This window comes from Amblyomma mixtum, chromosome 1 (assembly GCF_055824585.1).
Source record: "Amblyomma mixtum isolate Tamu chromosome 1, ASM5582458v1, whole genome shotgun sequence".
NCBI classification, from domain to species: domain Eukaryota; kingdom Metazoa; phylum Arthropoda; class Arachnida; order Ixodida; family Ixodidae; genus Amblyomma; species Amblyomma mixtum.
Window position 1 is genome coordinate 83,851,479 of NC_143012.1, and position 26,799 is coordinate 83,878,277.

At 45.5% G+C, this 26,799-nt stretch overlaps 1 pseudogene across 1 annotated transcript in view; it reads left to right on the forward strand.

Moving 5' to 3' along the window:
- Positions 1 to 2,160: 2,160 nt before the first annotated feature.
- LOC149367022 (mesoderm induction early response protein 1-like) overlaps positions 2,161 to 26,799 on the forward strand; it is a 31,373-nt pseudogene continuing 6,734 nt past the window's right edge. Inside the window, exons 1-13 of the transcript XR_016284448.1 lie at positions 2,161 to 2,823; positions 2,869 to 2,909; positions 9,136 to 9,266; positions 10,443 to 10,882; positions 14,196 to 14,269; positions 15,127 to 15,186; positions 15,796 to 15,865; positions 17,849 to 17,905; positions 18,340 to 18,437; positions 21,113 to 21,194; positions 22,926 to 23,017; positions 25,025 to 25,152; positions 26,271 to 26,631. The product of XR_016284448.1 is annotated as a mesoderm induction early response protein 1-like (transcript). The remainder of the gene's footprint in view (positions 2,824 to 2,868; positions 2,910 to 9,135; positions 9,267 to 10,442; positions 10,883 to 14,195; positions 14,270 to 15,126; positions 15,187 to 15,795; positions 15,866 to 17,848; positions 17,906 to 18,339; positions 18,438 to 21,112; positions 21,195 to 22,925; positions 23,018 to 25,024; positions 25,153 to 26,270; positions 26,632 to 26,799) is intronic.

Consider the following 26,799-nt stretch of genomic DNA (forward strand, 5'->3'; position numbering starts at 1 on the left):
CTGCAGGGCAAAGGCCCATCGTCTCTCCAATTAACCCTAACATGGTTAATGTAACATTAACGTGGTTGACATAAGGCGTTCGATTCGTTGAGAGCGTCGAGTAATCTTTCCGTTAAAGTGCTGGAATAGCACCGCCGAGAACATTTCATGACATTTGACAACTTTCTGGCATTTTTTTTCTTTGTACACGAACCAGTTTCCATAACCACGAAACCAAAAAACACTTATTCCATTCCGTACGAGGACTTCAGATTCGAACGAAGGACATTATAAGCTAAAACGAACATTCTCAGGTGATTAAAACAAAAACTAAGTAAATTGATGGAGGCAAAACCTCTTTTGCATTCGAAGCATTTGACAACGAAGCTATTTCTATAGGATCAATCTTGGCATTTTATTCGCGCGCTCAATACCAAAAGCGGCTAAATCAAGCGAGAAGGGAACTCCTAGTTTTAAGGCGAAAGCCTTTAATGTCTCATCGTTGTAAGCAGCAGTTGTCGACAGAGAATGTCACGCTTTTCAGTTGGTCGAAACGGTCGTGACGTCACAGTGCGCCAATTTCAAACTGGGCCAATTGTACTTTGGCTAGTAACCATGCAACCAATTGAAGGGACCATATAGCGATGCTCCAAGTAAGTGGGACTGAGCTTAGTTAATTGCTTAATTACCCAATTAGCCTAATTAACTTCTCTAGTCAGGCCATATAAATAAATAAAACCTAGTAAGAAATTGGTCGAGCTCGGGAATCGAACCCCTGTCTTCGGAGTGCGAGACGAGCAAGCTATCCACTCCGCCATGCCAGCTCGATGGTTTGGAATGAACAAAGGCACGTCTAGTGAATACGGTGTCTTCGCTCACTGCCATCCTCCTCCTTCCCTTCCGCCGAGGTTTAGGTGTCCACCGAGATATGAGAGAGAAATACATTTCCTTTCCTCAAAAACCAATTTACCGACGAGCGAGGCGTAGAACCGAATGGGCGATGGCGTTCTATGGACTCCCTGGCAGCGTTGCAAGACGCTCTCGCGTTCCACTCTTAGAGGCGAAGCTTAACATCTTAACCACACATCAGTGACCACACTTTAGGTCAAAAAAGTGCACCCCCCCCCCCCTGAATTTTGACGGGTGTCCACCGAGATATGTGAGACATTTACTGCGTAATTTTCTTTCCTCAAATACAATTTTCATTTTCTTCATTACGGGCCATCTTCGTCTTTCTTCTTTCACTCCCACTTCCTCCGTTCCTCTACGGTGCGGTTCAGGTGTCCACCGAGATGACAGAGATTTACTGCGCCATTTCCTTTCCTCAAAAACCGTTGCGTTGAAACGGCAAGGCATCGCGCCGAACGGGTGGTGGCGTTCCGTGGACTCCCTAGCAGCGCTACAACACGCTGTCGCGTTCCACTCCTAAAGGCGAAGCTTAAGCTTAATCAGCAGTTAATTAGTATTCAGGCATTAATCAGTAATTAATCATTAATTAGTGATTTGTCATCACTTAGTAATTAGTACTCAATTACATGTGACGCCACCAGTGCCACAGAAGCACTGAAAGTGGTGCGGAAAACGCTTTCGCCTCTACGCACTTTAGACAGTCAAAGTGCCCCCTGAATTTTTGTTTAGAGAACTGTGCAGCATATTTCGCAAGTGCACTGGCAGTGTACTTGAGCGCTTTCGGTTTTACGCGTGGGTTGATCTACTCAGCAGCTTCCATACTGACGTCTGCACAATGGTAATAGTGCTAAAACATGGCTAAAACGATATTTAGTTATTCATGTAGTTGTTCACGTAGTGTTTTAAGTGGTGTTGGTGTGTCTTAAACTGAAATAAAATAAAACAATGTTCTTGCCGAACCCGAATTCCGTCTGCTTCACGCCGAATTTGTCGTCTGCAACAACCATACCTAGTTGCCAGTAGAATCTTTTTCTTTGGCTGTCGTAAAAAACAACTTTTCGAGAAAAAACAATTATTTTTAAGCATATAAATTGCATGAAAATGTACACTGGTGATACAAAACATCTTAAAAAATTAACGGCGTGTTTTTACATGACCAAGCCGACCAGGTAAATTAACTTTAGTTGTTGCTGGCGGCCTCACGCGGCCACTTGTGTGAACATCAGCGGGCAAAATGGCGGAGGTTTGTAAGCGTTATTTACCCTTCGATTCTCGTCGCGAAAAGCGCTTTTTCATTATTTCGCGGACAGCGAAGGCGGCTTACGGTAGACGCAGGGCGCTGCGAGACCCCCACGGAACCCGTGGGCTGCGTCCGCCCCGGCCTTCGCGAGTCGGTGGTCGCTCGAACCCGCGCGCTTTTTTGTTGTTATGTCGCCCTATGGCTGCTGCTGTCAGTGGCGACAAGGTTGGGTGCACAAACTATCCAGAATCGCCGAAAAAAACTGAGTCGTAACGTACGACCGAAAGATTCTCCGCGTCGTGCTGGCGGGACGTTCACTGACCCTGCATGCAGTCGAGCTCGTGACGGTTTCGTCCGTTTGCAGACGACGATCGCGGCGGCGCGCGGGTAGGCGCACGCACTCGCGTTCGAACGAAACGACGGCCGCTTCGAAGCGCGCGATCGGACCGAGCCGTGATAAGGCGCAGCGTCGACGGGATCCTTTCCCTGCGACGTCGCGACAATCGCGGCGACCGATAAGCGCGGCGAACGCCAGTGCTAGCGCGGAACAGCGTCCCGAAGCGCCCCGGCAACCAACCTGCGAGACGTAGCAGACGATTGGCCGCCTCCCGGACCCCTTGTTTCGCGTTTCACGACCACAGCGCCCATAAGTCGCATGTTCGCATGTTTGGAGTGCTGACGCCGCGAGATGTGACGTAAGCGCGTCAAGCGGTGCAGCCTGTGACGCATTGTAATCCCAGAAACTTGCTGTTGCAGGCCAACACGAGCGATGGATCCGCGGGTGAGTAGGCTTTCCTCTTTTCGTCTTATGAACCTCACTAATCGAATGCGTAAACAAAATGCCGTGGCATGGTTTGCACTTAAACAGTGTGTGCAGGTAGACTGGCTTGCTTTGTGAAGACCTTTGTGCTTATCGCGAGCTCCATCGAAGTGCTGATCTGGCGATAACGCCAGCATTGCGCACCATAAGTGCATGATTTGGGTTGCGAAATCCTCCTGCCGAGATAAGGTAACCCTCATTCTGAGCTCAGACTTCTACTTTATTATTGCTCTTAAGCGCGCAATTCCTGTCTTTCTAGGATTCCCTTAATATCCCATTATCTGTTCCTTGTTGAAGATATCAGTGTATATGTACTGCAATTCCATGATGTGTCCGCGATTAGTACGTGATTCTTGGTAAAAGCTTTGCTCTTGGTGGCTAGCTGTGGTGGCCATCATTAAAGAACCTGCTTACATTGATGGGTTCAGGTAGAGAGGGCTAAATGGGCAACTTTTTGTTGTTACTGTGGCAAGCAAGGAACGTTTGCAACTTCTGCAGGCTTATTAGGGAATTATTCTTATTTCAGTGGGCCTCTGAAGAGGTGAAACAGCCACTATTTGAAGGTTTTTGGGCCTAATACCACAATTAATACTTGTAAATTAGCACATGGTTGTAGTAACATATATAGTGCATCGTGTTGCTGGAAGCGATCCAGATATAAGCACCCTTCTTTCAGCTTGTTTTGCTATTAGTGGAGCAGTTTCTTACCAAACTTGCTCTCTATACTGACCCACTTCTAAATGCTTACTGAGCTAAATTAGCCTGTACGTTTGCGCTGCAGATCAAAAAGTCAGTTCTATTCGTCACAAACGTTTTAGTTCATCGTCAGGTAGTGCTTGAGGTGTTAAGCAGTAAGTTGAAAATATGTCAAGGTCAGCAGCGCTCAAATTGAGAGAGGCAGTTAATATGGCTTTTTTTTTGTAGCCATTTCAGTCTTAAGTGCTCGGTTCTATCGTAGATGCGCTGATGGTGTCTGCACGGAAAAAATGCCCCGTTCCTGTAAGGTTTTTTTCTTTTGTGCTGGCAAAGCTGTTTCATTACAAGGAGTGTGTGTTTAGAGAAGTATTACTGTCTTGCAAAGCCACGGTAACTGCAGTTAGAGGTGAATTTGTTGGGGCCTGTGCTGGCTTTTGAATTCTTTGGGAGTAACGGCCCCAGAAATTTCTACCTGATATACAGGCAACGCACCTGTATACTACTGAACGCAACAGCTGATATTTATGCTACTGCTGCCAACTAGCAATGAAACTCTGCGGTCCTTCGTTCACGGACACTGTTTGTCAGTGTGCATTTCACGCACACAAGTGGTTTGCAAAAATGGCTTGCTTATGATTTTGTGAAATGTTGGGAGGCACTTTTCGTTTCCAGCTGTTGTCTGGGAAGTCAAGGGAGTACGTGCATTTGCACTTGAATCGAGGTTTACCGCGACAGGGTCTCACCAAATGCCCAGCTTGTGACCTTTCGAAACTTGACAGCATTCACCTTGCCGCACGCTTCACCATTTGCCGGTTACCTAACCAGGCTGATAGTAATCATTTGCATCAGGAAGGCCCTGAAGTGTTAAATGGTTTGTTGCCTTTTGATGTTTTTGCAGCATTGCTTGTAATTCCTGCTAATATTATAGGCATCGGTTATGAAGTTTTGTTTTTGTGAAAGGAGCATTTTGAACACTCATAACTATGTGATCCAAAACCTCAACTGTGCTTCTCATATCTACGTTGTTTTTTTCATCACTGTAACCATTATCAGCAAGCACTCTGTACTTTTCTGCGCTCTTAACGGATTGTTAAAAGATAATGCCTAATCGGCTCTTGACTGACTCACACTGCCTTTTTAAAACCACCACAGGTGAATCGTGCACTAACATATCAACTGATACCTGCCGTTTACTTTTTTTTTTTGTGCCCTTGTTATTGAAGCTAAAGCAGCAGGTGGCTGCTGAATGTCTTTTAAAACAGAGGTGCCTCGTTTTTCGTGCTTTTATTTGTTTTAATTTTTGTGTTTGTGTGTTTTAGCTAAAGAATTCAAGGTTTGCTTGCAACAAACCTGTTGCCATGCACACGCTGAAAAAGCAGGGAACACCAGAGTCTGGATCAGTAAGCTAGAAATCGTTGACGGTACATTCTCTGGCCGCTGATAGATATTATGCAACCAGTGTGTTATATATATATCCACATGCATGAGTAATTTAAGCACACACATCAACTCTTCATTTCTACTTAATATTCATCTTTTCCGATTATCTGTGTGCTGCATTACTTCTAATCTATTTCCCCACTATTCATCCCAGTTTTGTGCTGTAGGCTCTGAAGTCACCTTTATATATGTTGTATGTATATATGTATATATGTTGTATATGTTTATATATGTTGCACTGTGTATGAATTCTTTTCTATCTCTGCATGATACAAATTAAGCTTTGCATTGTTTTAATTCTCATTAGCCAGGTTATCCCTGTACCAGTAAACAACAAAGTTATGGTTATTTCCTTAGCCCTTGATGAGTACTATTTATTTTTATTTATTTATTTCAAAATACTGCAGGCCAGCTTTGGCCCAAGCAGGAGGGGCATGAGAAAACACAAATCACAACACCACGAGAAAACATTTCATGTGACACACAGCAAAAATGGAACTTAAAAGATGAACATAGCAACGACAAAGAGAAATACATGCTAAAAAATTGAATACAGGAGAGTCACTTCCTTTTTACTGAAGCAAAAATGTTTTTAGCGCCTGTTCCACGTTAGGAGAGTTACAAATCGATCCAGGGAGTGCGTTCCAATTGTTTGAGGGAAGAAACTGTGCTTAAATGAGTTTGTTTTAGCAAAAAATCTCTTGCCTCTGTCATGTGGCGATGCCAAATTCAGGAGTTCATGGTGGTTATTTGTGACCTTGAAATATTGGGAATTTATGAATGTTGTATTTATTTAGTTCTTTCTATATAGACAAAAACTCCTATAATTGATCCTCTTAGGGCTAGCAGAGTCAGTCATGAAAGGAGGTGCTTGATGGATCTGGTAGCTTCGGTTCCAGATCATGCCAGATCGTTATTTGCTGCCAGTAGAATTCTGAAGTACTGGTACAAACATGGGAATTGGGTGATATTAGTTTTAGGGTTCTGTTTTGATGTGTTGCAGGGTTCTGTTTTGATGTGAGCCTTGCTGAGATGAGTCATAAGAAATGGGGAGCACCTATTAGGTTGTGTGGGCTGTTTTGAGGCTGCTGTAGAATATCTAATACTTCTACTTTTATTATTCAGCCGTAGCTATCAGATGCACACTCCTTCCTTTTGTATTCTGTTCCATTTATGAAGGTTGTGCATTAATGCTGCCCTGAGAATGTATCAGAAGACGACAGTTTGTGTAAATCTTGGCAGTTTTCAGTGACATAGCTTTCATGCTAGTCAGCCTGGAACCACTCATTACATTAGCAGCTGACGGATCATGGCAAGGTGCTGAAGGATAATTTTTCCATGGGTAGAAGCGCTTCATGCAATTTTTTGACAAGCTTGTTTGAGTAGTATGAGTAGAAGTTAATGCAAGTGAAGTTTAGGAGGCTACCAAGAGTTGACTGAACAACTACACAAAGGAGAAAGTATTTCGTGGAGTTGTTTGAAGAATGTGCTCATTTGAACCATAATATTATTCTCAGAGAAAATGCAGTTGTGGGTACTGAAGAAATCTTTAGATTCCCAAACAAAGCAAATGTTTTAAACTGCAACATGTTGTACTTTTAGTTTGCTTACTTCAACAGAGACATATTCACCCTGTGTTTTGAGTGCGATAGTCTTAGTGGAAGCGGGTGGAGTGGGTGAGGGAACAAACGCGGGTTAATGACATCTTAGTTGAAATCAAGAGGAAGAAGTGGGCTTGGGCAGGGCATGTAATCCGAAGGCAAGATAACCAACTGCTGGTCCTTAAGGGTAACGGAGTGGATTCCAAGAGGAGTCAAACGTAGCAGGGGACGGCAGAAAGTTAGGTGGGCGGATGAGATTAAGAAGTTTGCGGGGATACAGTGGCGGCAACTGGCAAAGGACAGGGTTAACTGGAGAGACATGGGAGAGGCCTTTGCCCTGCAGTGGGTGTAGTCAGGCTGATGATGGTGATGATGATGATGTCTTAGCTGTTTATGCATCACAAAACCCACCAGAACTCACCATTTACTTTTAGTTATGAAGTGGGATGTCTGTCATAGCATGACCTGCCTCATCTTTTAAAGTGAGCAGTTGGTTGAAAGGCAGAATTTCCAGACTCATTTGTGTTTTCACCACCAAGTAGGTTTGCACTAAAATGAAAATGAAAATTGGTTTTAAGGAAAGGAAAGGGGGCAGTAACTAACTTGCTTTTCGGTCGGTCGATACCTAAGCTGTGCCATTAGAGAAGAGATGAAGAAAGGAGTGAAAGAAGGGATAGAGAGGTGTTGTAGCGGAGGGCTCCGGAATAATTTTGACCACCTGGTGATCATTAGCGTGCAGCAACATTGTACAGCACACAGGGGCCTTAAACATTTCACCTCCATCGAACTGTGGCTGCCGCGGCCGTAGTTGTACGTAGAGAATCAAATCACATGAGTCAGGAGTTAGACATGTCACAATAAGTCATTGAGTTGTTAAAGGTACATCTTTTTTTCTTCAGAGTTGTTTGGGTTTATTGTCTTCTTTATGGTCAGTGTATCTTTAGTTTCTTACTGCATAATGTGGCTTTGAGCGAGTCTGATGTTAAAAGTTTTAGCATGAAAGTGCTGCTTATTAGGTACTTTTGAGCATGCCACACATTCAGTGATTCAGTGTTAAAACCCTGCCCTGTACACACCGGTGTGTGATAACAGCGTATTCTCTGCTTTCGTGATTCCTGACTTATCAGCAGTGGCTGTGCAACATTTTTTATCTTATTTGTCGGCCTGGGGTGTTTCAGAGAATTTTCCCGGTTTGTTACCAGTCTGTTGCTGGCGCCATTTCAAATACCTGTGGCAAGACAGATATGTTCAAGATACACACGTTATGTGTACAGATACGGTGGACAGTAATGTAGACAGGGAGGTACAGCCTTTGTCAAAAGTAACCAGGCTGCATGATTTGAATCTAGCTCGTACAGCGGAGCCCTTATAGCTTCTCTGAAGCTGAAATGGTCGTTAAAGGTAAGGACTGGGGGTCTTCTTGCCTTCCAACACGTTTTGATCTTTAGGAAAGCCACAAGGGCTCCACTATACAAGCTAGAAGCAAACCACGCAGCCTGGTTACTTTTGACAAAGACGGTACCTGCATTGTCAGACCTGACCAATAAAATTAAAGAGGATGCACTGACATGTTTTAGACGTAGCTGTTCAGCTGCCTAGTTCTTGGCGTTCTTAATTCCATGTCACCCAGCACAGAGGTGCAGGGATGTTAATTAGTGCCTTTGTCGGCCATTATTTTGATCAGCAGGCTAAATTCCAATGTTTCATTTGGAAAACAAAAGCCTCAGTATCATAGTTGAGCTAAGGAGCAAGATCCGAAGCCGCCCTTTCGCTGCTTGGTTCTTTGCTCTAAAAAGAAATGTAGCACACATAGTACATAGGACAAAGAAGAAGACTTGCAAGCGTCATGTGTTATGCCTACATATGTCATTTATGCCCGCTTCTTGTTTGTGCTAAGTTCTGTTGAAATTAGTATGACTACACATGCATGACTGGGCCTTCAGTGTCTGAATTGTATTGGTCAGTAGCAATTCAACATGATCAACTTGAATGTGCCGTTACAGACAGTGACGAGGCCAATCTCAAGATAATGAAAGCTTCAGTCATTAAAAAAAAAGAAAGTAGAGGGGGAAAAAACATCTTTTTCTGCATTGCTTTAAGATGGATTCCTAGAAAAGGCGTAATATTCATCTTGGTGTTCGTCATTGTTATGCCATCGGGCTGCATTTGAGGCTACCTGTTGTTTTTCACTGACTGCATAATCTCAGTTACAGTGTCGTTTGGCTGCTGATGAGTTTGTGGGATTGATGTTGGTTTATCTATTGTTTCTACCTCCTCCTGTTCATTTCACCTCCCCCCTTTCTCGTTGCGTCACGGTCCAGATGTCCACACTGCAAGTGAGGCAGTTACGGCGTCTTCCCTTTCCTTCGTAACCCTTCCACCGGCATTGCTAGCGCAAGTCTCGCTTTGGCGTTTAAAACTCTGGTAACTGGGTTGCCCTTTCTCCGCAGCAGACAGTGACCAGGACTTCGACCCTTCGGCTGAGATGCTCGTCGACGAGTATGATGACGAGAAGACACTAGACGAGGAGGAGGCCTTGGAGAGCGACGCCAGTGACGACGAACTCAACACGCTGCAGAAGGTGAGGAGCGGCCAATGAATGGACAACGTTGGTTGTTTCTTCAACAGTAGTTGAAGCACGCTTCAGAATTTGTTAATTTCTTTTCGTCTATAGGAAGCGCTAAGAGATGGGAACACGGAGGGGAAAAGGACAGGATACGGCCTGTGTTACCTCTTGTGTTAACTACCTCTTAAGGGACACTGGTCTTAGACCTATTTTCCTTATTTTTAGTCCAATCTCAATGAAACTGTACCACCTTGCTCGGTTTTTTATACTCATTTCAGCAATGAAATTACCTTTCCCATAGATAGTTGGTTCCCAAGATAATAAATTTTAATAAGTCATTCACTAGTACCTCGGTGCAAAAAAAAAACTGCTCAATAAAAAATCATTTTTAATCCATGGCTACATAGTATGGTGAGTAAAGAGTGCAATAATAAAAACCATTTTTCATTTTACCTCATTAGTAATTTTACAGCACTTGGGATATCCATGTTCAAGATGTGAATGTAATCCATCGATAAACTTTGCGAAATTGTAAATTTTTTAAGTGCTATTGAATAAATCTGCTTTGATTATTGCACACACTGTGCCTTCAGCTTCCCTTAGCAAACAATATGACATCTCTGTCTGTCCCAGATGTTGAGATATCGACATACTAAGAGAGCCAGAGGTCCAAAATTTTCATGCCATTTAAATTCTGTGCTTCTGCATAAATTCAGCCCACATGGTGATCTGAATTAAATATTATGTCAAAATGGTGATTTCTTGAGGGAAAAAATTGGTACAGTTGGAAAATAACAGGTGTAGATTCCACAGATGTCATTTTTTGAAAATAAATTTTTTGGTCGCTTTTTTGGTCTCAAAGACCAGTCAGTGTACCCTCTTAATGCTTGTTAGTTAGTGTAACATTTTTGTAATTTTCTCAACTTCCAAACAAACATTTATTAGCTGCATGCATGGTTTCCCATGCTTTAGACTCTCATAGAAGAGCAAGGGAAGTTGAATTGGGGGAGGGGGGGGGGGGGGGGGGGGGGGGTGCGTGCCCAGGTTTTATTGTTTTGTTTCACAACAAGTGACAAGCGTTGGTCGGACCTTTGGTATAGGGCAGAGCAGTGTGCACTTCCCTAAAGCTTTCCAGTCTTGTCTGCACTTCCCTAAGCCTTTTCACCTACCTCTTTCCGCGGGTGGTGGCAGGAAGGTGAGATGCCTTTAGAAGACTTACTCGCCATGTTTGGATACAAGGACGGCGAGCGAGTTGGCGGTGAGCCCGAGTCCGAGGAGGAAGAATCGGATGAGGAGGACGAAGAGGAAGAGTCTGTTGAAGAGGTGGCGGAGAGCTGCGCTTCCAAGGCGGCAGCAGCCGCAGCAGCAGCGGGTGGCGGACAAGCCAGTCGCTGAGTCCTCGAACAAGGAGCCGGTTGCGACAACGCTGGCACCGAAGGACGTACCGCAGCCCTCTTCGGCTGCCGTCGCCGCACCAGTGCCAGCTGTGGTACCATTGTCAACCGAGGTCAGAGGAGTGGCAGTGACCCCGGTAAAGACTCCGTCCCCCATCACCCGAGCAACGCCCACCCCACCTCAGCCACCGCCCAGGCGCGAGCACCGGGCTGCGTCCACGGCTCACCTGCTTCGATGTGAGTGTCACGTTTTCTCCCCCCCCCCCCCCCCCCCCCACCCACTTGCATTCTGTTGATGTTAACGTTAGCACTTGACGTGCTTGCATGTCTAGTCTGCGCAGCTCACTTCCACCATGCAGCAGTGGTTTGCAATGATGCGTGGCATGCATTCTTCTCTGTGTTGAAACAGTTTGCAAATTGGTGAGGCTTGTAGTATAGTAGAAGGTGCCACTGGTCACATGGGATGCCCAGGCCACTGTGTGTCTCTTGATGGCCATTAGCGGCATTCGATGAGGACTGTAATCATGTGCTCCCATGTGCATAGATGCCTTCATTGCACAGCTTTTAAAAACCTAGCGTCGCGTGCAGTGTTGTGCTTCTATTGTAACACGTCACACATAGTGTATTACTGCCAGCCTTCTGCGGCAGATTGTGCGAGCAGCTTCTTGTTTCGCACCTGTGCCTTTATTGCTTGATAGGGAAACTACCGTATTTACTCGAATGTAACGCGAGTTTTTTCCAAGATTTATTCCGCTTAAAGTCTACCCTCGCGTTATAATCGAATACTGCACTTCGAATGGCCTAAAGCAGTGCCGCGGTGCAGCCATTTCGAAGCTATCAGCTCGGTTTCGGTTTCCGCAGTTTTGCTATCTTATGTTGGCAACATGGGTACCAGGGAAGCCAAATTAGGCCAAATCCCCATCCATCCAAAGCCAAAGCGTTCTTTGTGTTCGTTGCAATCTTGCGCTCAACGCGTGGTGTTCTTGTGGCGTCTTTCGCGGTGTTGATTCAGTCAATTCAGTGCACACGATGGCAACGCGTCGTGCTCAGTACGACGCTCGTTTTAAGAGAAAAGCGATTTTGTTAGCTGAAGAGCTCGGGAATTCTGCTGCAGCTCGAAGACTTGATCTCAACGAGTCAACCATCCGCGGGTGGCGGCTGCAACGGGAGGGGCTCTTTAAATGTGAGCCCGACCGCAAAAGATTTCGTGGGCCTCGCCACGGCCATCATGTCGAGCTGGAAAAAAAAGTGGCGGACTTTGTTATCGAGCAGCGCAACCGTCTCATGGGGGTCAGTGTCGAGCTGATCCGTTGGAAGGCTAGAGACGTTGCTCGGGAGATGGGTATACCCTCGGATAAGTTCAGGGCATCTCATGGGTGGGCCCAACGGCTCATGAGAAGGAATGGATTTTCTCTGCGGCGAACAACATCGATACGGCAGAAGTTACCGGGAGACTTTGAAGAAAAGCTGCAGGAATTTCAGCGCTATGTGATCAACTTGCGCCGTTCGTCGAATATGCCATTGAGGCATATTGGTAACGCCGACCAGACTGCGGTGTATCTGGACATGCCGATGGCCACAACTGTTCACAGTGTAGGTGCCCCAGAAGTCCGTATTAGGACCACTGGGAACGAAAAAACGAGGTTGACGGTGATGCTGGCGTGCCTAGCAGATGGCCACAAGCTGCCGCCATACATAATTTTTCGGCGCAAGACTATGCCGAAGGAGGTGTTGCCGAGGAATGTTATCGTCCGCTGCCAGGAGAAGGGGTGGATGGAGGCATCGCTGGTGCTCGACTGGATTAAAACCGTGTGGTGTCGTCGACCAGGCGCGCTTCTTCACCCAGCATCAATCCTGGTGTTGGATTCATTTCGTGGACACCTGACTCCTGATGTGAAGAAGAGGCTGGAAAATACAAAAACTCACCTTGTAGTTATTCCCGGAGGCATGACCTCTGTGCTGCAGCCACTGGACGTCTGTCTGAATAAACCGTTCAAGGACAGGGTACGGAAACTGTACAACGACTGGATCCGGGAAGATCAGGCTCTGACGCCCTCCGGCAGAATCAAGCGACCGTGCGCTTCTCAGATCGCTGAGTGGGTGTCTGCCGCGTGGTACAGCCTGCCTCACGACATGGTCGTTCGTTCGTTCAAGAAGTGCTGCATATCCAATAACCTCGATGGCACAGAGGATGACATCGTCTGGGAGGTCGACAGCGAAAAGGAGGACTCTGTTTCCGAGAACTCCGAGTCCGAAAGCGAGGAAGATGAATAAACATGTTGGCCACGATGTTCATTAAAGGTACTTTGTTTTGCGTCTGTAAGCCTCGCGTTATATTCGTGGTTTTATTTTTTTCCCACTGGGCAGCATGTAAAGTCACCCCTCGCGTTACATTCGCGGTCGCGTTACATTCGAGTAAATACGGTAGTTTGTGGGTAATGCAGATGTAAAAAAAAAAGAAAGTTGATGTCTACTACACTGCAAATACTGCAACCGACAGTCACTAAACAAGAGATGAAACGTGGGTTCGATACCAGACGTGGTGGTCACATTTCGATGGAGGCAAAATGCTAGAGAGGCCTGTGTACTGTGTGACGTCAGTGCACGTGAACCTCAGGTGGTTGAAATCATCCAGAGCCTTCCACTATGGGGTCCCTCGTAGCCTGAGTTGCATTTAGGCGTTAAGCCCCGTAAAACCAAACTAAACACGATGTTTGGCTGTTGATTTTGGAAAGAGTCATTTATTTACAACATAGGTTAGGCAGCTGGCACTAAGCATGTGCATTTTAACTTGCAGTGAACTGCCTAAATATGCTTGCTCAATAAGATTTACTTCTGTGAAACGACAGCTTGTTGGCAGCACAGATTTACATGTCTGTCTTGATTAGCCAGAAGTTGTGTGACATGATCTGTAGGCATTTGGTCATGAGTGGGCAGAGGCGTCTTTTTTTTTTATTCTTCGTGAAGAATATGAAGTGCTATGACTATTTTCTTCGAATTAGCTTCATCATCAGCTCTGCTCATCTCTGAATGACCTGTGGGCCACAGCCTGTCGCGTAAGTTGCCTAGTAACGTTGCACAATAACCTTCAAGAACCGCCACAAGATCTCTAGATGATTGAAATCAATCCGAAGCCCTCCCTACATCGTCTCCGATTGTCTGATTTTCATCTTAGTACATTGAATCCAACTCACCATACATTGCCGTACAGAAGCCCTCCTTTGGTGCTGTGATGCTAAGGCAGTATTGGCAATTGCTTGAAGCTAAAAAATTGTCACCCGAAGGCCTTCATATAGGCTTTCACTGAACTCTGCAGCATTTTTTTACGCACTTGATTCCTTTTAGTGTCCTAACCAATTTTATTGTCGCAATTGATTCACAGTGCAGCTTCTTTGTGCATGTGAGCCTCTCTGTTAAGGACTACCAATGCTTGTATATCAAAAACCACTGTCGGCTTATAAATTCGATGCCATTCTAGTGATCCTGCTTTTTTTTTTTCTTCAAATTCTTCTCTCATTCTGGCCACCCTGTTACTGTCTCCCCTTGGCAGCTGTCTCCCATGCGAGCGAGTCTTCAAACTCTGATTCCGATGAGGACTTCACACTCGAGGAGTACTGGAAGAAGGTAAGGAATGCACCAGTTTAGCCCCTCCATCTTTCGTGTGGGTATCGAAAGGCAGTTTTGGATGGTTTTAAAGGGACACTGGGGACAGCTACATTCAATATTTGTTCTTTGTAGAAATCAATTGTGTGACTCTTTACGGCTGTTTTGACGTTTGTCCAGTGGCATAGGACTCATTTATTACCGTTAAGAAGGAATTTTTAAATTTTTTAAAATTTTTACGCCACTTGTTTCTAGCTGGCAATGCTGACACAGGAAAGGACTCCGTAGTCGCAATTTAAAGTGAATGGCTGTGTAATCTAACCTAGCCTTGGGGATCTAAACCCTAAAAAAACAATGTTAACATGTGCAGTTCACTTGGGGAATGGGCTGGTGATGGGGGGAATGTATATTTCATTTTTCATACCTTTTCTGGCCTACAAAAGCTCCATTTCCAGTGAAATTAGCATCATTGTCATTATGATGCCGCAATCTATCTGTACAGGCCAACTTCGATTTGTCGTCAGTGAGTGTCCCTTTAAAACATGTTTTCTACAATCACATGCCATTGTTTTGTTTTGTTTTTTGCTCGTACACATTGTGTGCTTTGAGCTTTCTGTTATTATTTTTTTTTAATCTTCATTCATTTATGGATGCCGTTCACTTCTTTCAAGCCTTTTCTTCTTTCAGGCCTTTTCTTTATGCTGCCAGTCCTGCGGTTTCTCAGCTTCGTCCCGTTCAGAAGTGACAGTGATAGTTATGATAGCTATGCCTGTAGTCCCCAAGTCCCATTCACTGGCGTTGTGCTCTCCCTTTTCTCTGTAGGTCTTGACATTAAAAACCGTTTTCTCTCCTCAATATTGTTGTGTCTGCACTTGCAGAATGAAAACTTCAACGATGTCAACATACTGGGACCAGCTTACGCAAGAGTTCCACATCAGGTAGGCTGCTGTGTGCATCTACAGTTGTTGAACAGCACCGTGTGTGCGGATAAATCTACTTTTTTTATGAAGTGCGCCTTGTGCATTAAACTAAATTTTAAAGACGAAAGCCTTTAATGGCTCATGTTTGCGGCCATGACTCCGTCCATTACATCTGAAGTGAAAGTCATTACTAGTTGCAAGTCATGACTAATTAGTCATCAACCAGTCATGACTAATTAGTCATCAACCAGTCATGACGGTTAGTCATTAACCAGTCATGACTAGTTAGCCACCAACTAATTAGTCATGACTAGTTAGTCATTAACAAATCACGGCTGGTTAGTGATGGGTTGTGACTGATTAGTCATGACTGGTTAGTCATTAACCAGTCATGACTAGTTAGTCATTAACCAGTCTTGTCTAGTTAGCCACCAACTAATTAGTCATGACTAGTTAGTCATTAACAAATCATGGCTGGTTAGTGATGGGTTGTGACTGATTAGTCATGACTATCCAATCCAAGTCCCAGTAGCAGCCAAAGCTGCGTGGAAAGGCTTTTGCCTTGAGCACTTGAGATCGTCAAAGTGCCCCTGAATTTTGTGCCACCGTCATCTGTTCTCTTTGCAGACCATTCAGGTTGGCTCGGAGTACCAGGCGACCATTCCAGTGGGGCTCTGTAAATACGACGATGCTCCTGGTGAGAAGTGCCACTTTTTAACCATTTAATGGCCTCGCATTCCGAAAGCAGTCAACAGTGGGTCTAAAAATTAATATGGAGAAAACTAAAGTAATGTTCAACAGTCTCAGAAGGGAGCAGCAGTTTGCAGTAGCCACCTAAGCAGTAGGAGGGAATGCTTCTACTTCAGGCAGGGAGTGACCGCTGACTTGGGCCATGAGAGTGAAATAACTGGTAGGATAATAGGATGTAGAGCAGGCACTCTCAGATTATGAACGGCAGCTTGCCAGTATCCTTCAATGGGAAAGTCGTATATAGCAACACCTGTACATTGCCGGTACTCACCTGTAGTGCAGAAAGGTGGAGGCTAACAAAAAGGCTTGAAATAAAGCTAAGGGCAGCTCAGCGAGCAAGCTACGGAAAGGAAAATTATAAGTCTAACATTAAGGGAGAACAAGAGAGCAGATTAGATCAGAGAACGAGTTAATGACACCCTAGTTGAAATCAAGACGAATAAATGTGCATGGCAGTGCATGTACCGTATTTTCCGGTGTATAAGACGCGGGTTTTTAAAAAAAATCTTGCTGGTGCGTCCTATACAAGGGTGCGTCTTATATGCGAATTTTCCGTTTTTTTTGCGAGTTCAGATGTTCAAGCTTTTTTCACCGAAAAAATATTACTACCAATAACGCGGTTGTAACATGGTTAATACTTCATTACGGGGACCGCCGTGCGCAACTTTTTTAGGCGAACTTTATCATGAAACGGCGGGGTTGACCTCTTCCAGGATCTTAAACCCGCGGCCGTTTCGGAGGCCCCAAGCAAAGGTAATGTGAAATGCCAAAAGATGGCGACAGTCGTGCTTCTCGCCATTGTCAAGGCAAGCCAAGAGAAGCCGACGTTTTTTTTTAGTCACCCTTTGCAAGTACGTAGTGCGAAGAGAATGCTTCAGCCGCGTTGCCTTTTCGATAGCGCATTCGAAGATGAAGACTTTGAAGGTTTTATGTAAAAATAAATTGTTATGACATAAAGAGAGTTATTTTGCTTTTTTTTTCTTTTGTGCTAAAACATGGGCGGGTATGGCGTGAGTGTTGCCTTTTTCGATCACTTCTCACACGTACGGTGCATTTTGCGATGGTCGCATAAGCATGTTTAATTAAGCCTCACTAGCCTAACTGGGTAAATTGGGGTGCGTCTTATATACCAATTTTTTCAATGACAGCCTGCATATATGGCGGGTGCGTCTTATACAGGGGTGCGTCTTGTACACCAGAAAATACGGTAATGCAAAGACAAGATAACAGGTGGTCTTACTTGGTAATGGAATGGATTACATGAGAAGGCAAGTGAGTAGGGCTGGCAGGCGATTTTAGGAAGTTTGCAGGGATAAGGTGGCTTGCAGCATGCACAGGACAGGGTTGGTTGCAGGGACATACATGGCAGATGCCTTTGCCATTGGATGGATCTGGTTAGGCTGATGATGATGATGGATGATTATGATGAAGTATGAGCTTGCTTCAGGTGAATTTGACTGTAACGACTGCAACAGACAAAATTTAAGAATAAAGAAGGGAAATGCGCTGAGTGAAATCTAGGAGAGAAAATTGAGCGCAATATATGCGCGAGAGTATGTGTATGCGTGCAGCTCAGGATGAAAGAAACATGTGCGGAATCTGCGGTTGTTTTGCTAAAAACAATTTCTCGCTGTGTTGGTTTAGCTTGTCTGGTAGCTGCGCTGAATTCGCATGATATTACCGCTGCTCCACATAAAATTCATCAGTTGATCTGTGTGTCATTGTCTCTCAGATGATGAATGGCAGCTTGCCAGTATCGCTCAAGAGGAAAGTCGTATATATAATAACAGTCGTATAATCTTACTCATGGGCAGACGTATTTTTGCCAGATGAGCATTGACTAACTGACCGACGGACCTAGAGTTGCACCCTGACTCAATGAAGGGTTTTGTCCTCCGTTGTGCTCTGACATTATGGTGTGTTATTGCAGCTTACGAGAATGAAGATCGGCTGCTCTGGGATCCAGCGAAGCTGTCGGACAGTGAAGGTATGATCACATTCCTCAATGGTTTGTTTATGGCAGTGAGGCCCATCCAAGAGAGGAAACTATTGCACAGACTCCCTTTCTGATGTGGCACAAGCTTAAAACTTGCCCTTTATTGCGTGTGTTCAAATCCTAACCCCGTGAATGCAGATTGGGTTAGATGCTGCTCTGACCAGGCAGACGTCGTGCCTTTCGTATACGTGTTGTGTAGTGAAAGTTCTGAAAGATTCTCTTAGTCCTGTAGGTTTGTTCATTGTAGAGTGAGAAATTTTGTATGGGAAAACCTCACCCCGGCGCTAAGCGCATTCGAGTCTGCTTATGCCGAGATCTCAGTGCAGTGCCATGCTGCGGTGTGTCCCTGGAGAAGAGGCGTACCCCAGGCTGGGAAAGAGAGTCAGCTGTTGTGTCTGATGGTGCCTGTGTTGCTCTGTCTGCAGTGGAAGACTACCTCTCCACGGCGCAGGAGCCCCCGACCAATGCCATCACGGGCATCAACTCCTTACCCCTGGGCAGCCATACACGAGATGACGAGCAGGTGAGTGGTGCCATTCTCAACAGCCAGCACTGCTGACTGAGCCCCCCCCCCCCGATTCCTCCTTGATTTTGTAGCCGAGTAAACCTTTCCATACTCCATAAGTTCTCCATAAAGTCAGCAATAAAATTCTAATAGGGAAAGGTGTCAGGCAGGGAGACACGATCTCGCCAATGCTCTTCACTGCCTGCTTACAGGAGGTATTTCGGGGACTGGAATGGGAAGAGTTGGGGATAAGAGTTAATGGAGAATACCTGAATAATTTGCGATTCGCTGATGACATTGCCTTGCTAAGCCACTCAGGACAAGAACTGCAAAGCATGATCAATCAGTTAGACAGGCAGAGCAGAACGGTGGGGCTAAGAATTAACATGCAGTAAACCAAAGTAATGTTCAACAGCCTAGCAAGGGAACAGCAGTTCGCCATTGGTAGCGAGGTGCTGGAAGTAGTAAGAGAATATGTCTACTTAGGGCAGGTAGTGACCGCAGATCCGGATCATAAGAGGGAAATAACCAGAAGAATAAGAATGGGGTGGAGCGCATATGGCAGGTTCTCTCAGATCATGAATGGTAGCTTACCAATATCCCTGAAGAGAAAAGTATACAACAGCTGTACCCTACCGGTACTCACCTATGGGGCAGAAACGTGGAGGCTAACAAAGAGGGTTTAAGTTAAGAACAACGCAGCGAGCTATGGAGAGGAAAATGATAGCTGTAACGTTAAGAGATCGGAAGAGGGCGGAGTGGGTTAGGGAACAAACGCGGGTTAATGACATCCTAGTTGAAATCGAGGAAGAAGTGGGCTTGGGCAGGGCATGTAATGCGAAGGCAAGATAACCGCTGGTCCTTAAGGGTAACGGAGTGGATTCCAAGAGAAAGCAAACGTAGCAGGGGACGGCAGAAAGTTAGGTGGGCGGATGAGATTAAGAAGTTTGCGGGGATACAGTGGCGGCAACTGACAAAAGGACAGGGTTAATTGGAGAGACATGGGAGAGGCCTTTGCCCTGCAGTGGGTGTAGTCAGGCTGATGATGATGATGATGATGAAACCTTTGACATCAGGCACGCTCATTTCAACAGGCAACTTCTTCTGTTGCCCCCGTTAGTTTGACTCTGTTGTTTTGTGGCATTAGCTAAATACGCCATCAGATACTGTAGAATCTCAATGGTACGTTCACAGTTTGTACAACCGTCAGTGTCATATGCGTTTGCATAAATTTCCTGGCCCGATGTCACAAGTGCACAATGTGCTGAATTTTGTTTGTTTCGAGCACTTTCCCGCACCACTGCAGATGATATGAAAGCGAGAGTCACGGCCCCACCTGCAAGTACTCAATGCTGTCCTGGTATCATCAAAACCGCAATCACCAGTCGCATAGTACAGACTATGAGCACTGAACGATGGCAAGCGATTGTAAATCCTATGGCTGAAAATATCTTTGCTTGAATACATTCCACATACTTAAGGGGGGACACTGGTCTCTGAGACCAAAAATGACCAAAAAAATCGGTTTTTCTCCAGCTATTATTTTCCAACTGTACCAATTTTTTCCTTCAAGAAATCAGCGTTTTGACCATAATATTAAATTCAGATCATCGTGTGAGCTGAATTTATGAGGTAGCAGACAATTTAATGGCATGAAAATTTTGGACATCTGGCTGGCTTGGTATGTCGATATCTCAACATTTTGGGACAGATAGAGACGTCATATTCTTGCTGAGGGAAGCTGAAGGCACAGTGTGTGCAATAATTGAAGCAGATTTGTTCAATTGCAGTTCAAAAATTTATAATTTCGGAAAGTTTATTGATGCGTTACATTCACGCCTTGAACATTGATATTCCAAGTGCAGTAAAATTACTAATGAGGGTAAAATGGAAAAATGGTTTTGATTATTGCACTCTTTACTGACCATACTGTGTATCCATGGAATAAAAATGAATTTTTATTGAGCAGTTTTTTTGTACTGAGGTACTAATGAATGACTAATTAAAATTAATTATCTTGGGAAGCGACTAATTTATGAAAAAGTAATTTAATTGTTGAATCAGTAAAAAACTGAGTAATGTGGTACAGTTTCATTAGAATTGAACTAAAAATTAGGAAAATAGGTCTGACCAGTGTCCCTCCTTAAGCGTATGGAGTTTGTTCATTTCTTGATGGTATTTATTTCGAGTGATACGAATTTTCGATGGCATTTATTTCGAGTGACATGAAGATTCTGCTGTACTCTGGTGCCATGTATTGTTCACCCTCGGAATACTTCTTTTTTTTTTGTTGTTGTTGTTTTGTGTTGTGTTCAAGGATGGTTGCGGCTCTTTTTTAATTCTACAGCCTCCAACAAATGTACCCTAAGCAAATGTAGTATAAAACAATTCTGCCGACCAAATGCCATTTCTGTGCAAAATTTGAGCTCTAACAATCCGCTGGTTTAGTCAAAAGAAGCACTCTGTGGCGCACGTTTAATTGTGGAACAGCCTGTAGATTCGGTGGAGTTTACATTTTCTAATGTGGCATTTGTTCAACCTCTTAACAGTTGCCTGCTAGCATTGGTTTGTCTCACGGGTGCGGCTTTTCAAAGAAGCTTGTCTTGATTGAGACTGGACTGCACGTGTTAATAGTGTGTTTGAGCAGCCTCTGAAGCATGTTGTCTCTTGTTTTCTGCACGCTGCACGGACAGGCCCTGTACTTGCTGCTGCAGTGTGGACACAATGTTGAGGAGGCGCTGCGGAGACGGCGGATGAACCCCACCATACCGACCGGTGAGGCTGGCCACTGCTTGCCGCTGAGTCAGGCTTGTCAGCTGAAAGCAGACTCCATGCAAGAGCATCCAGGGACAGAAACAACTGAAAGCAGTGTGTGAACGTTTGTGTTTCAGTTTTGAATTGAATGATAACCAGCCGAAATCCCGCAATTAGGCTTTTCAGCATCCGTATGATGAATAAGTTGAACCCTGAATATTTCATCATGGCTGTGTGCCCTTTAAGATGTGTGCTAGCTGCGACGCAAATCTCAGCAGTCTTCTGGAGTCTTCCGATTCCTTGTGCTGGATTTCGGAGCCAGGTTATATTTTGTTTTGGCACAAGTTAATTTTAAATGTCCTCTTTCCGTGGCCTCGACATTCATTTGCTAAAGGAAAAAAGTTTCAGGCTTGTTTTTTGTCATCTCAGGCTAATGATGATTGAAGCTGTGTTTTACAATGTGTAGCATATTCAATTGCACAAGATAGTTCTGTGACTGTATTCATGACGTTATTGGTATAAACCCAGTTTTGGTTCCAGCTTTTGTGGTCTTTGGACGTTTCATTATTGTTTCCTCATTATTTTGAAAAACTAATCACATTCAAGACAGGCATTTCAAAGAAATGTAATTCGACAGTCAACTTCAAATGTTGAAAGAAAAACTCGAGGGTTCCTGGTGTGCAAAATGCTGTGAATGTATGAATAAAGTTGCACATGGCGGACATAGTTTGTGTACATGGTTTGTGTGTTGTACCTCAAATTATCTCCCAGAAGTGACGCAGTCAGTGCTTGAAATTCCACAAGCTCCCTTTGTATTGTAGAGACGTGTGGGAAAGAAATGCTAGCTGTAGTGAAATGCGAATAACCTTGTCTTGCACCTTCTTTTGAACCTAGCTTCACACTTCCTTTGGAGTAATTACGCCCTTATTACAAATTCTGCTCCCTTTGGGGGATTCCCCTAAACATTTTGCCAGGGTTCCGTGTTGGTTTTTGAACTTTATGTAACGAAAATTCAGAAGCTAATTTTCTTGGGTCAAAATTGCAGTCGCTCATTAGGCACCTTTAGCACACCGTGTACAGTGTTACCGTTACCGGTACCGGAGTAGCGGGAGACCGCGCGCAGCCAATGCGCACGCGCCAATCTCCTTGACGTCTCCAGATGGCGCCAGGTACCCGGCAGCTACGCGCTTGCCTGTAGCATCGGGACCAATCAGCGTGTGCTCACCGGCGGTAGGCGGGCCCCCGGTACTCCGGTAACGGTAACAGGGTACACGGTATGCTAAAGGTGTCTATTAACGCCTGGGCAGTGCACAAGAAGCTGGCATAATTCTCGGTACTTATGCGGTGGCTACCGTAAAAACCGGAATATAGGTCGGACCGGAATATAGGTCGACCCTCAACTAACCAATTCAAAAAATGAAAAAAAAATCTTTTTCAACCGCAAAAATACCGAAAGACACCCTTACCTTGAAACAAAGGGTGAAGCTCAACCGGTTGCACAATGATGAAGACTTCCGTAGTTTTTCCGCCAATGACCGGTATATAAGACGGGGGTCGACTTTTTGCCAAGTTTTTAAAAAAAGTTAGACCTATATTACGGTTTTTGCGGTAGTTGAATGCTCTCAGTCCAAGCAGCAAGGCATCGGTCCCAAGTGGACATATCTGAAACGGTCGTAATTGAGATGGACTGCTCTAGGTAGATGGGTGCCTCAAGGTAGCAGAGCACCTGACCCGTTACCTGCCCTCTTCTAGAGATGAGCCTGTGGTCCGAGGAGGAGTGCCGGAGCTTTGAGAGCGGCCTCCGGTTGTACGGCAAGGACTTCCACCTCATCCAGCTTCACAAGGTGGGAACTCTCCTCTCTCTGCAGCAGGCATTTACTAAAAAAACTTGGGGTCTTCTTATACACAATCTTGAAGAAGAAAATGCCTTAGCATTTAGGTTGTCTGCTGTGGTGTCTACAGTGAGTGTCTGATGTTCTTGCGATTTTCCTGTCAAAATTCTGGTTGAAAGCAGTTCTGATGCCCTTATATGGTATGCACGAATCATCTCCTTCTAGAATGTTCATTTACCTTCAGGCAGGTTGCTCACAATTCAGTGGCCAGGCTGCCACATGCAACAATGGGCAGGTTGTGATGATGTCATAGGCCATGTGACCTCTTTTGACCAATCAGGGTGACCCATCAGGGCAGGTTGTGATGATGTCACAGGGTCACGTGACCTTTCCTGACCAATCAGGGAATGTTTGTCATGTGCAAATTGGCTTGCGCACTTCAGGAAAGAACTGTGGTCAGCCGAAAACCTTCAAAGATCAAGCGCTTACTTTGCCCAAGCAGTAGCATGGAGGAGTGGCTATAGCTCTGATTGTATGACTGGGAGTGAAACGGAACCAAGCAGTGATGCTGCCAAACTTTCCACTGTGAACACTGGCTCGGGAATGCTGATGGTCCTTGTTGAGGTTGATTCTTCAGTTCCAGCAAGGTTGCTTTTGGCTGCATCAGCACAGTGGGCAGTGTGCTGTGATCTTGTCTTTGCCTTATGCCTGCCGTGACCAGTGCATAGTGGTAGACGCATAGTGTTAATGAAGTAATCAATATAGGCCGGCTACATTGAATTAACCTTTATATCGAATGGTCAGAACATGCCCTTGAAAATCCCATGCAGTACTGTTTTCAAGGGTTATTGAACTTGCGTTCAGTAGGACATTTGATATATCAATCGGCGCATATGCCTATGCAAACGATGCTTCTCTTAACGGCGCTCCCACAATCACTTTTTGCGCGGAGACTGGTCACTGTAAAACCACATGACGAGGTTAACGTCGTGAGGCTGGCCTTCGGTCTCTCGTGCTTATTCCCCACGCCACATTGCTGGCATGCAGTGAAGCCAACTTAACCAACTATAGCCTAGTAACTGCCCTCGCCTAGCGTGCATCTCTGCCAAAGGCGTGAGCAAGTATTGTATTGTGCTGGTGGATTAGCTGTCTTATGATAGGCAGTGGCTGATTCCAAAGCACCGTCTGCAGCAGCTTCAATGTGAAGCAGGTTAGGCCTAGCGATACCTATTATAGTGAGCGGTGCAGTGCCAACACTGTGGTGGGCGGCACAAAGAAGTGTGTCACTCACATGGGTGCAGTGTATTCTTGCCTCCAGGCTACAGATAACCTTCTCTGCTGCCATTTTTTATATATCAGGTCATCAATTTATCGACTCCGCGGCCCCCTTCAAATTCGATATATCCAGGTTCGACCGTAGTTGATTTGGTAACAGTACGACACTGCGAAAAAGGTACAATGACGACAGGTGTGTGAAATACTGGTCCACTCACAAGCAGACTCTCAATTGATTCTAATTATATCAGCTTTCTTGCTTGAATACACCTCCCCAAGAGAACAATTACTAACCAGAAAAAGTAAGTGTTCTGCATGATTACACACCTCTCATCTTGCTTAGCATTTAGATATGAAACCTTTGCCCCAGAAATAAATTTTTTTTTTTTACTTGCAAATGGTGTGGCTTTTTCTTTGTCCATTGTTATTGCAATAGTGGTTGCAACGTCTGTCAGGTCAAGTTGTCAGGCTCAATTGTCGAGTTGTCATGTTCATGCGTAACCTGGACCGAATGGTTGTAGATAATGGCTGGTTTATCTAGAGAAGCATGTTCTCCCACCACTCTGGTTGTGGGCGCTCCACCGGCCTGTAGACTTTGCGAGACAGGTGGCGCAGGAGTGGGGAAGTTGGTGCAGCCTCGGAAACGCAACGATAGCCCAAGCGATGAGCGACTTTCAGTTCTTTAGGAAAGCGTGGGGCGGCAGAGTTGAGTAGTGAAACGGCCTCGCCCAATCACGCGTGCAGGTGCGCACCCGCTCGGTTGGTGAGTTGGTGCACTTCTACTACCTGTGGAAGAAAACGGAGCGGCACGACGTCTTTGCCAGCAAGGTGCGCCTCGAGAAGAAGAAATATGCCCTGCATCCGGGAACCACGTGAGTGCCCAGTGTGGCGACTGTCTTCTTGGCACTTCATTGCAGTCGCGAATTTATTGATAAACATTTAATGTATATTTCGGTTCCAGAGTTGAAAATGTTTTGGAAAAATTTCTACTATGAATCATAAACTTCAAGGTCACGGTATTACTGGCTAACAGAGGCAAAGAATGCAAGTACTTTGTGTGCAAAGTGGATAGAAGCCACCGCAAAAGTTCTCAAGGGTAAGCACTGCCACGAAAAAGACTCCAGAGTATCCTCCAGTCAGGTCACGCTCCCAGGGATTGAACAGTGGTTCTCATAGTTGTATGCAAAGGCTACCTTTGCAGTCGTATTGTTGTGGAGGATGATTCCTATTTTGTCATTCTCTGGTCTGTGAAAGGCTTGATGGCTGATGGCTGGGCCTCAAAGGAATGCAGTTGTGGGCGAGGCTTGGTAGAAGTGTATAGCGATCAAGTTGGATGCAGTAGAGCTAAGCTTTTGTATATAGCAGGAAGCAGTAGTGAGCTACCTAAAGTACCACAGGACTCCCGTGACCAAGGTGCTCAGCTAGCCATTTGCAGAGACTCTCTGCATGGTACCCGATGATCCTGGGGTGCTTGCAGGAAAAGTCCATAGTGTAATGTCAGGTTGTACTCTGGTTGACTGCTGCAAAGTGCGTTATAGTAATAGTTAAAGAGGGTTCAGCGTAAGTTAAGGACAACGCAGCGAGCTATGGAAATAAAAATGATACGTGTAACATTAAGGGATCGGAAGCGGGCGGAGTGGGTGAGAGAACAAACGCGGGTTAATGTCATCCTAGTTGAAATCAATAGGAAGAAGTGGGCTTGGGCAGGGCATGTAATGCGAAGGCAAGATAACCGCTGGTCCTTGAGGGTAACGGAGTGGATTCCAAGAGAGGGCAAACGTAGCAGGGGGTGGCAGAAAGTTAGGTGGGCGGATGAGATTTTGCGGGGATACGGTGGCCGCAACTGGCGAAGGACAGGGCTAACTGGAGAGACATGGTAGAGGCCTTTGCCCTGCAGTGGGCGTAGTCAGGCTAATGATGATGGTGATGAGTGAAAGGACAGACTGGCACCGTTTTGTTTCAAAAGCACACGTGTGTGGACACTCTGCAGGGACTACATGGACCGGTTCCTGGACGAGCAGGAGAATTCCCAGCAGCAGCAGTCGCAGCAGCCGCGTGACCGGTCCACGAGCCCAAGTGAGGCGAAGCGGCCGCGGCTTGCCCTGCCCCTGCAGCTTACCAGCCAGCTCATTGGGGCCCACCAGGAGAACGGCCGCGAGGCATCCGGCACGACCTCGGCGACCCCGGCCTCCGACACCAAGCGTGAAAATGGCCGCGATCGGCTCTGGGCGGTGCCGGCGAGCTCCTCGGACGAAGACGATCTCCCTCTCATTGCCACCACTGCGAGACCGAGTCTCGTGAAGGCCGCGGTGACAGCACCACCGGCACCACCCGGTGGTAGCGTTGTACAGGTAAAGGCCCACACTGTCGTTCGTTAACAAACCGTGTCACATGTGCTTATCTCGGAAACTAAGAAAGATAGAAGAAAACCAATGGTTGCTTCAGATAGGAGAAGAAAAAATGAACCTGGAAGCCAAGTTCGATGACTCTAGAGGAATTAGTTAATTAATTATAGGCAA